This window comes from Mesoplodon mirus (assembly GCF_964341445.2).
Source record: "Mesoplodon mirus genome assembly, chromosome: X".
Classification (NCBI taxonomy): Eukaryota; Metazoa; Chordata; class Mammalia; order Artiodactyla; family Ziphiidae; genus Mesoplodon; species Mesoplodon mirus.
Window position 1 is genome coordinate 32,054,802 of NC_138981.1, and position 12,404 is coordinate 32,067,205.

Sequence of the window (12,404 nt, forward strand, 5' to 3'; positions counted from 1 at the left end):
AATATGAATAATGCTAATATGAAAATTCCTGCACGTTTTTATGCATGTGTGTTTTCATTTCTCTTGCATATGTACTTGGGAGTGGGATTGCTGGGTCATATGCTAACTCAATGTTTAATGTTTAGGGAACAACCAAACAGTTTTCCAAAGCAAATGCACCATTTTACATTCCCACCTATAATGTGTAAGACTTCCAATTTTCCCACATGATAATCAATACTGGTTTTGTCTGCCTTTTATCACAGCTATCCTAGTGGATGTGAAGTGGTATTACATAGTGGTTTTGCAATTTCCTATTACTAACAATGCTGAGTATCTTTTCATGTCCTTATTAAAGCAATTTGTTTTTGAACAACATTCTCTCCAAATCATTTACCCACTTTTAATTGGGATATTTTTTCTTTTTACTATTGATGTAAAAGAATTTTTTATATATTCTGGATACAAATCTTTTATAGGGTACGTATTTTGCAAAGTACTCCCCATTCTGTGGGTTGCCTTTGCTTTCCTTGCAGTACAAAAGTTTTACATTGTGACAGAGTCCAAATCGTGTTTGATCTTTCTTTTGTCACCATATCTAAGAAACCATCAGCTAACCAAAGTCCTTAATATTTACTCTTACGGTTACTTATTTTTGGTGTTTTATTTTATTTTTTTTAACATTTTGTTTTTTTAACATCTTTATTGGAGTATAATTGCCTTACAATGGTGTGTTAGTTTCTGCTTTATAACAAAGTGAATCAGTTATACATATACATATGTTCCCATATCTCTTCCCTCTTGCATCTCCCTCCCTCCCACCCTCACTATCCCACCCCTCTAGGTGGTCACAAACCACCTAGCTGATCTCCCTGTGCTATGCGGCTGCTTCGCACTAGCTATCTATTTTACATTTGGTAGTGTATAAATGTCCATGCCACTCTCTCACTTTGTCACAGTTTACCCTTCCCCCTCCCCATATCTTCAAGTCCATGCTCTAGTAGGTCTGTGTCTTTATTCCCGTCTTACCCCTAGGTTCTTCATGACATTTTTTTTTTCTTAGATTCCATATGTATGTTAGCATACGGTATTTGTTTTTCTCTTTCTGACTTGCTTCACTCTGTATGACAGTCTCTAGGTCCATGCACCTCACTCCAAATAACTCAATTTCGTTTCTTTCTATTGCTGAGTAATATCCCATTGTATATATGTGCCACATCTTCTTTATCCATTCATCTGTCGATGGACACTTAGGTTGTTTCCATCTCCGGGCTATTGTAAATAGAGCTGCAATGAACACTGTGACACATGACTCTTTTTGAATTATGGTTTTCTCAGGGTATATGCCTAGTAGTGGGATTGCTGGGTTGTATGGTAGTTCTATTTTTAGTTTTTTAAGGAATCTCCATACTGTTCTCCATAGTGGCTGTATCAATTTACATTCCCACCAGCAGTGCAAGAGTGTTCCCTTTTCTCCACACCCTCTCCAGCATTTATTCTTTGTAGATATTTTGATGATGGCCATTCTGACCTGTGTGAGGTGATACCTCATTGCACTTTTGATTTGCATTTCTCTAACGATTGGTGATGCTGAGCATCCTTTCATGTGTTTGTTGGCAATCTGTATATCTTCTTTAGAGAAATCTCTATTTAGGTCTTTTGCCCATTTTTGGATTGGGTTGTTTGTTTTTTTCATATTGAGCTGCATGAGTTGCTTGTAAATTCTGGAGATTAATCCTTTGTCAGTTGCTTCATTTGCAAATATTTTCTCCCATTCTGAGGGTTGTCTTTTGGTCTTGTTTATGGTTGCCTTTGCTGTGCAAAAGCCTTTAAGTTTCATTAGGTCCCATTTGTTTATTTTTGTTTTTATTTCCATTTCTCTAGGAGGTGGGTCAAAAGGGATCTTGCTGTGATTTATGTCATAGAGTGTTCTGCCTATGCTTTCCTCTAAGAGTTTGACAGTGTTTGGCCTTACATTTAGGTCTTTAATCCACTTCAGGTTTATTTTTCTGTATGGGGTTAGGGAGTGTTCTAATTTCATTCTTTTACATGTACCTGTCCAGTTTTCCCAGCACCACTTATTGAAGAGGCTGTCTTTTCTCCATTGTATATCCTTGCCTCCTTTGTCATAGATTAGTTGACCATAGGTGCATGGGTTTCTCTCTGGGCTTTCTATCTTGTTCCATTGATCTATGTTTCTGTTTTTGTGACAGTACCATACTGTCTTGATTACTGTAGCTTTTATAGTATAGGCTGAAGTCAGGGAGCCTGATTCCTCCAGCTCCGTTTTTCTTTCTCAAGATTGCTTTGGCTATTCGGGGTCTTTTGTGTCTACATACAAACTGTGAAATTTTTTGTTCTAGTTCTGTGAAAAGTGCCAGTGGTAGTTTGATAGGGATCGCGTTGAATCTGTAGATTGCTTTGGGTAGTAGAGTCATTTACACAATGTTGATTCTTCCAATCCAAGAACATGGTATATCTCTCCGTTTGTAACATCTTTAAATTCTTTCATCAGTGTCTTATAGTTTTCTGCATACAGGTCTTTTGTCTCCTTAGGTCGGTTTATTCCTATGTATTTTATTCTTCTTGTTGCAATGGTAAATGGGAGTGTTTCCTTAATTTCTCTTTCAGTTTTGTCACCATTAGTGTATAGGAATGCAAGAGATTTCTCTGCATTAATTTTGTATCCTGTTACTTTACCAAATTCATTGATTAGTTCTAGTAGTTTTCTTTTAGAATCTTTAGGATACTCTATGTATACTATCATGTCATCTGCAAACAGTGACAGCTTTACTTCTTCTTTTCTGTTTTGCATTCCTTTTATTTCTTTTTCTTCTCTGATTACTGTGGCTAAAACGTCTAAAACTATGTGGAATAATAGTGCTGAGAGTAGGCCACCTTGTCTGTTTCTGGATCTTAGAGGAATTGGTTTCAGTATTTCACCATTGAGAACGATGTTGGCTGTGAGTTTACCATATGTGGCCTTTATTATGTTGAGGTAAGTTCCCTCTATGCCTACTTTCTGCAGGGTTTTTTATCATAAATGGGTGTTGAATTTTGCCAAAAGCTTTTTCTGCATCTATTGAGACGATCAAATGGTTTTTCTCCTTCAATTTGTTAATATGGTGTATCACACTGATTGATTTGCGTATATTGAAGAATCCTTGCATTCCTGGAATAAACCCCACTTGATCATGGTGTATGATCCTTTTAATGTGCTGTTGGATTCTGTTTGCTAGTATGTTGTTGAGGATTTTTGCATCTATGTTCATCAGTGATATTGGCCTGTAGTTTTCTTTCTTTGTGACATCTTTGCTTGGTTTTGGTATCAGGGCAATGGTGGCCTCGTAGAATGAGTTTGGGAGTGTTCCTCCCTCTGCTATATTTTGAAAGAATTTGAGAAGGATAGGTGTTATCTCTTCTCTAAATGTTTGATAGAATTCACCTGTGAAGCCATCTGGTCCTGGGCTTTTGTTTGCTGAGTGATTTTTAATCACAATCTCAATTTCAGTGCTTGTGACTCGTCTGCTTATATTTTCTATTTCTTCCTGGTTCAGTTTTAGAAGGTTGTGCTTTTCTAAGAATGTGTTCACTGCTTCCAGCTTGTCCATTTCATTGGCATATAGTTGCTTGCTGTAATCTCTCATGATCCTTTGTATTTCTGCAATGTCATTTGTTCCTTCTCCTTTTTCATTTCTAATTCTATCGATTTGAGTCTTCTCCCTTATTTTCTGCATGAGTCTGGCTAATGGTTTATCAATTCTGTTTATCTTGTCAAAGAACCAGCTTTTAGTTTTATTGATCTTTGCTACTGTTTCCTTCATTTCTGATCTGATCTTTATGGTTTCTTTCCTTCTGCTAACTTTGGGTTTTTTTGTTCTTCTTTCTCTAATTGCTTTAGGTGTATGGTTAGGTTAAACAACCTAATGAAGGAACTTTTGAGATGTTTCTTGTTTCTTGAGGTAGGATTGTATTGCTATAAACTCCCCCCTTAGAATTGCTTTTGCTGCATCCCATATGTTTTGGGTCATCGTGTTTTCATTGTCATTTGTTTCTATGTATTTTTTAATTTCCTCTTTGATTTCTGCAGTGATCTCTTGGTTATTAAGTAGTGTATTGTTGAGCCTCCATGTGTTTGCATTTTTTTACAGATTTTTTTTCCTGTAATTGATATCTAGTCTCATAGCACTGTGGTCGGAAAAGATACTTGATATGATTTCAATTTTCTTAAATTTACCAAGGCTTGATTTGTGACACAAGATATGATCTATCCCAGAGAATGTTCCATGAGCAATTGAGAAGAAAGTGTATTCTGTTGTTTTTGGATGGAATGTCCTATAAATATCAACAATTCCATCTTGTTTAATGTATCATTTAAAGCTTGTGTATCCTTTTTTGTTTTGATTTTGGATGATCTGTCCATTGGTGAAAGTGGGGTGTTAAAGTCCCCTACTATGAGTGTGTTACTGTCGATTTCCCCTTTTATGGCTGTTAGCATTTGCCTTATGTATTGAGGTGCTCCTATGTTGGGTGCATAAATATTTACAACTGTTATGTGTTCTTCTTGGATTGATCCCTTCATCATTATGTAGTGTCATTCTTGGTCTCATAATGATCTTTATTTTAAAGTCTATTTTGTCTGATATGAGAATTGCTACTCCAGCTTTCTTTTGATTTCCATTTGCATGGGATATCTTTTTCCATCCCCTCACTTTGTCTGTATGTGTCTCTAGGTCTGAAGTGGGTCTCTTTTAGACAGAAAATATATGGGTCTTGTTTTTGTATCCATTCAGCCAGTCTATGTCTTTTGGTTGGAGCAGTTAATCCATTTACATTTAAGGTAGTTATAGATATATTTGCTCCTATTACCATTTTCTTGATTGTTTTGGGTTTGTTATTGTAGGTCTTTTCCTTCTCTTGTGTTTCCCACCTCGAGAAGTTCCTTTAGCATTTGTTGTAAAGCTGGTTTGGTGGTGCTGAACTCTCTCAGCTTTTGCTTGTCTGTAAAGGTTTTAATTTCTCCATCAAATTTGAAAGAGATCCTTGCTGGGTAGAGTAATCTTGGTTGTAGGTTTTCCCCTTTCATTGCTTTACATATGTCCTGCCAGTCCCTTATGGCTTGCAGAGTTTTTGCTCAAAGATCAGCTGTTAACCTTATTGGGATTCCCTTGTATGTTATTTGTTTTTTTTCCCTTGCTGCTTTTAATATTTTTTCTTTGTATTTAATATTTGATAGTTTGATTAACATGTATCTTGGCATGTTTCTCCTTGGATTTATCCTGTATGGGGCTCTCTGCGTTTCCTGGACTTGACTAATTTCTTTCCCATATTAGGGAAGTTTTCAACTATAATCTCTTCAAATATTTTCTCAGTCCCTTTCTTTTTCGCCTCTTCTTCTGGGACCCCTCTAATTCGAAGGTTGGTGCATTTAATGTTGTCCCAGATGTCTCTGAGACTGTCCTCAATTCTTTTCATTCTTTTTTCTTTATTCTCCTCCGTGGTAGTTATTTCCACTATTTTATCTTCTAGGTCACTTATCCATTCTTCTGCCTCAGTTATTCTGTTTTGATTCGTTGTAGAGAATTTTTCATTTCATTTATTGTCTTGTTCATCACTGTTTGCTCTTTAGTTCTTCTAGTTCCTTGTTAAACGTTTCTTGTATTTTCAGCATTCTATTTCCAAGATTTTGGATTATCTTTACTATCATTACTCTAAATTCTTTTTCAGGTAGACTGCCTATTTCCTCTTCATTTGTTTGGTATGGTGGGTTTTTGCCTTGCTCCTTCATCTGCTGTGTGTGTCTCTGTCTTCTCATTTTACTTAGCTTACTGTGTTTGGGGTCTCCTTTTCACAGGCTGCAGGTTCGTAGTTCCCATTGTTTTTGGTGTCTGCCCCCAGTGGCTAAGGTTGGTTCAGTGGGTTGTGTAGGCTTCCTGGTGGAGGGGACTGTTGCCTGTGTTCTGGTGGATGAGCCTGGATCTTGTCTTTCTAGTGGGCTGGCCCACGTCTGGTGGTGTGTTTTGGGGTGTCTGTGGCCTTATTATGATTTTAGGCAGCCTCTCTGCTAATGGTTGGGGTTGTGTTCCTGTGTTGCTAGTTGTTTGGCATAGGGTGTCCAGCACTGTAGCTTGCTGGTCGTTGAGTGGAGCTGGGTCTTGGTGTTGAGATGGAGATCTTGGGAGATTTTCGCTGTCTGATATTACGTGGACCTGAGAGGTCTCTGGTGGACCAGTGTCCTGAACTTGGCTCTCCCCCCTCAGAGGCAGAGGCCTGACACCCGGCTGGAGCACCAATACCCTGTTAGCCACACGGCCGGTCTTAGTGAGACAGGAGCTATCTGGTCTGCAACAATTCCATGAATCTGGGATTATATTTCAATAAACTGGATGCTTGCTGGTTCTTTTAAGGAAGTGTCCCCAGAAAAGTTGTGAGTGGTAATCACAGAAGGCGCTCAAAAGCAACATTCACTGTGTGCTGTTTCTTACAACTGATATAACTCAGGGAACAACCAGATAGGATAGACGCACAATGCAAGGCACACAGGGAAACGGCTGGAAACTTCCATCTCTCTCTGAGGGCATAATTCTTGCAGCACCTGCCTATGTTCACACTCCTGGAAGTTCTCTGAATGCTGTTTTTTTCCTACTCGTATGGTTTCTTCAAGTGTTTTACAGTTTTAGTTCTTATACTTAGGTCCAGTATCCATTTTGAGTTGTATTTTTTGTATAGACTGAGATAGAGATCTACTGTCATTCTTTTTCACATGGATGTCCTGTTTGTCTGGCACCATTTGTTCAAATTTCTTTCCTCCGCTGAACTGTAAACCAATTCATCACATGTATAATGTTTTACTTCTGTATTATCAATGCTATTTCATCATTTTATAAGTCTATTTTTATGCCAGCACCACACTCCATGATTACTGTGGCTTTTTGGTAAGTTTAAAATTCAGGAAATATCAGGTCTCCATCTTATTCTTCTCCTGGAAGAAGAGTTTTATTTTGGATATTCTTGGTCCCCTGCTTTCATTATGAATTTCAGGATCAGCTTGTCAATTTCCTCAAAAAAATGCCAACTGGGATTTACGTATGGAATGCACTGAATCTACTGTTTAATTTGGGGACTGTTGTCATATTAACATTAAATTTTCTGATTCATAAACACAGATGTATTTCTATTTATTTAGATCTTCAGTTTCATGTAGCAATGTTTTACCATTTTACAAGGATTGCACTTTGTTAAATCTATCCTTAAAGATTTTTATTCTTGGTGCTATTATAAATGGACTTTTTTCTTAGTTTCATTTTCACTTTAATCATTGCTATTGTATAAGAGTGCAATTAAATTTTGTGTATTAATATTATTGTCCTACCATTTTGCTGAACTCATGAGTTCTAATATGTTTTTTTGTGTAGATTCCTTAGGATTTTCTATGCGCAAAATCAAGACACCTGCAAAGGGAAGTAGTTTTACTTTTTAATTTGGAAGCCTTTTTTCCACTTTTCTTGCCTAGATGCCATGTCTAAAACCCTCAATACAATGTGGAATAGATGTATCTAAGGGGACATCCTTGTCTTGCTCCAAATCTTTGGGGAAAAGAGGAGTCTTCACCATTAAGTGTAATGTTATCTGTGAGGTTTTTGGAGATATGTCTTTACCAAGATCAGGAAATTTCCTTGTATTCCTAGTTTGTTGAGTTTTTTTGTTTGTTTGTTTTTATCAAAAATAGGTGTCATATTTTTAAATGTTCTTTCTGTATTTATTAATATGATCATGTGGTTTCATCCTTTGCTCTATTAATATGGCATATTGTATCCACTGCTCTTTGGATGTGAAACCAGCCTTGCATTCCTTGGTAATTCCCACTTGGTCACAGTATATGAAATCCTTATTGGATTTGTTTCATTAGTATTTTGTTGAGGATTTTTCACCTGTATTCATATGATCTATTAGTATACAGTTTTCTTGTGATCTCTTTGTCTGGTTTTGCTATCAGGATAATACTGCCCTCATATAATGATTTGGGGTGTATTCCTTCCTCTTCTACATTTTTGGAAGATTTTGTAAAAAATTATTATTAAGTCATTTTGAAGATTTTGCCTCCCCAAGTAGCTATTATCCAATTTTACTAAATTATCTCCTTGAGTCTGAAATGGAGTTTTGAGTTACTGCTGCTAAATGGCTGGCCTGCTCCAGCACATGTTTGTATTTGGTAGGCAGGTTACAACACAAAGTAACTTACACACAGTTAATCTACAACCCCTTCTGGGAAGTCAGAAATTCCTTTCTCACTTTTGCCAAGCCTGGTATTCAAAGCTGGGAGGAAAATATGAAAATAATAGAGAATGAATCTTTTTCTGGTTCCAGTGTCTAACTGGGAAGCTTTCTAAACACAGAGACAAAAAATATCATTTGTTGGTTTGTTTGCTTTTTTATATTTTTCAAACCATCCTGAGAGATCTGATAGATCCTTTAAGTGTTTTATATTTAATAGTCATAAAAAATGGTAATCTTTGTGACCATCTAGAGGGGTGGGATAGGGAGGGTGGGAGGGAGGGAGGGAGACACAAGAGGGAAGAGATATGGGGACATATGTATATGTATAACTGACTCACTTTGTTATAAAGGAGAAACTAACACACCGTTGTAAAGCAATTATACTCCAATAAAGATGTTAAAAAAATGGTAAGCTTGGGCTTCCCTGGTGGCGCAGTGGTTGAGAGTCCGCCTGCCGATGCAGGGGACGCAGGTTCGTGCCCCGGTCTGGGAAGATCCCACATGCTGCAGAGCGGCTGGGCCCGTGAGCCATGGCCGCTGAGCCTGCGCGTCCGGAGCCTGAGCTCCGCAATGGGAGAGGCCACAACAGTGAGAGGCCCATGTACCACACACACACACACACACAAAAAAAAGGTAAGCTTAATGAACATTTTTACCTGATGACTGTTTAAAAGATACTCTACTTAAAAGCATTTATGAAACTGATTTTGTGATACATGCAGCCTCAAATCAGATAAAGAAAGAAAATAGAATGAAGCATTTTCAACCTGATATAAGCTGACTTTAGGACAACCCATACAAAGTCCTTTCAATGTGTTTGACAAAGGAAGAATATAACATAGAATCTTAGAATGGGAAGAGAAAAGAAGAAAGTAAGTGGTAACAGACTTCTGTCTCTGAAAACAAAAATTTAACTTAACACAATATATAAGGAAACTGTTTTCAGGCACTGGACAGTAACAAGTGCAGGGCTGTGATATTTCAGAAAAGGGAAACACAGTGAGCAACAGCACCTCCCTGCATTTCTGTCTGGCAGAGCATTCCTGCTGTAGGGCAGGATATTGAACCCCAAGTAGTGGTTGGTGTTGCTGAACAGAGGAGGCAGAGGTCTAAATTCTAAGCTGCTGAAAATGGGCCCCAGAAATCTGCATGGAGATTCACCATCTTTCCATAGCCAAGAGCAGAGTTCCACATGTTTGAAACTCTGGGAGCCTTAGTAGAACTCACAGGTTCTGTTCAGAGCTGACCAGTGATCTAAGAGGTCACGTAATTCTAGGAACACTGGCACTCTGGTTAAAGCCAAGAGGAGAGACCTCACTGAACACCTTGGGATGAACAGCTTCTTTGGCTTTCCCCCAGGAAAGCCTTGCCTTAGCAGAATGATCTATAACCTAGAATAAGAGCCATAGCCTAGGACTAAATTCAAGACCAAGATAGTATCAAGTTAATAAAGAATAAAACTAGGGACTTCCCTGGTGGTGCAGTGGTTAAGACTCCATGCTCCCAGTGCAGGGAGCCAGGGTTCGATCCCTGGTCAAGGAACTAGACCCCACATGCATGCCGCAACAAAGACCTGGTGCAACCAAATAAAGAAGTAAGTATATTTTTAAAAGAATAAAACTATATCTAATACATCCAAAAGGAACCATCAGTAATTTAACTAACTGCCTGAGTAAAGCTCAGTACACTTTAAAAGATGATGACTCTTCACAACATTTCACTCACAATGTCCATTACACACACACAAAATTTTTAAAACAAATCAAGGCATGGAAATAAGTAGGAAAATGCGTCCCACAATCAAGATCTGGAAGAGATGATCAATGTCCCTTACAGAACAACAACTCATGAATGTGTTTACACAAGTAGAGTTTTTTCTCTCATCGTAGTCCAATCTTTGTCTGCCATGTCCCTGACCCTTTCTAGTGGATAGCAAAAATGCAATATCTGGCAAATAGCTGCATTCTTTCATTAAATGCATTTTGTTTTGCTCAACCTTTGGGAACACATTGCTCATGGTACCCCCAAATCATATCACTTATTCAGCAAATCTGAAAAAGTGATTATCATACCCTAACTTGAATCTGGGTTTCATGAGGATGGTACTGTGGCATTTTTACCCCAGTAGGAATCTTTTAAGCCTCTAATTAGAATGCTGAAGAGGTCGGTATCCCTAGCTCACGCTCCTAATCTTCTACTCTGATACAAATTTAACAACGGTTTCAATTTAGCTGTAATCATAAATTTCTGACTCATTCATCTGCTAATTCCTATATATCTTCTAACATCTTCCTACATATATGATCATACAAGTAGATATTGTTTTAATAACTTGTGTTTTCTTCTTTATCAATTTACTACCAGTCCTGTAACTTATTAGTTAATTTTCTATTATTATTTTCTCCAGTATGCTGTCCCTTTGGCCACATCTTAAAAGCCCATTAGCATAAAACAACTCTCATATTTTCTAAGCCTCGATTTTCTTTAAACGCTTTATGCTGAGGAACATTCCTACATCTAGGACTTTAAAGTCTGTAGATAGAACTCTGGCAATCAGATAGCAAGCCTAAAAGCTATTTAATAAACCTTTCCACTAATTTAGATCCTATTGTTCCTACAGCTGTAAACAATGCTTTTCCTATTTTCTGTGATTTTCTAACTCTTTTAGTTATACCAGAGAGAGAATATCAGATAATGTCCAAATTTCTTTCAATGGGAAGTGCATGTTTCTACAATCTAAAATAAAACAATGTTCTCAAATTTCAAAATCCCAAATGCTATACACTATCATGATAACACCTAGCTTGTTACCATACTCTACCTCTGACCACACTATTTTACATCATTGCTGTCTAGATTTCTAAAAATTTCAAGAGTCAACTCAAATCTCATCTCCTCCTAGAAGGCTTCCCTTCTAACATATACCTTTCTCTATTTTCTCTCATCCAAACCGCAAAGAATTGTCCATATTATTTTCCTGATCCAGTCACTAAATTGATAATTATGTACAAAAAATGTAAGTAAAATTCAATATATGAAATCTCTCAGCAACTAGATACAAGAGACATGAGAACAAAGATCATTCTTATTTCCTTATATTCCCTGTGAATAACGAAGTATACTGCACCTAATGGCACCCAACACACACATGTACCTACACATCTTGATAAGAAAGTTATTAAATGAAGCCATAGCAAATGTAAAATATCTACTTAAAATTTTAATGGATCCAGTATGCTTGAAATTATTTCTAAATAAAATAATGAGAAAGTAAGCCTTTTCTAAATATTTGGTTCACTATCTTCAATATCCACTAAAGAGGAAGTACCTATGTAATATTTTATTCCTTTTCTCCTTTCCTTACCCCTACTTACTTTTCAGTTCTTCTCACCTTCTCTAACCAAAGGCAAATGTAAAAGTTCAGAACTGTACTAGTGACATGGTTAAAGCATACTATAATTTGTTCCAATAAATTATCTAAGTAGAACAGCTCTGTAACTCTAGTGATTTGCTTTTTCTCTGCACAGAAGCTAAAGGCTAGTTTTATAGTGATAAGACTGATAGAACTTGTATATACTGATAAAATTGAAAGCTTTGTGCTCCCTCTTTGTTCAACTGTTTCTCATCAGACGAGATTTTATTATCTTATCTGTTGCTTAAAACTAACTTATTTAGCTGCATTTTTTTTCTGGAAGAAGCCTATCAATAAAGGGAAGAATATTGTTTTTCAGTTTCCCATTGGGAAGATAAAACTCTAATCTTTTTGCATAGCAGAGATAAAAAACAGACAAATGTAGTCAAGCCAGAACAATTCGCAGGAGAATTCAATTTGCAGTCCCATGAGAGCTAGGAAAAGTAGATGCATTCATTCTCTCTGCTCAACAATTTAGATCCAATCAAGACAAATTGTACATTTACATGAAAAGGCATGGTAGATAAAACGGGATATTTACTTTTAGTTTTCAGATACTTCTGATTCAGGATAACAGGAATATTAGTCATAATATACTTCAAAATATAATCCATTTAACAAACCCTTACTGTAACATACGAAGGCTTCTCAAGGAGGAAATTTTGCAGGTTTTGAAAAACTAAATTGAATCATGCCTTTAATGTTGAACTCCTGTATTTTTAAAGGGAATGGCCCA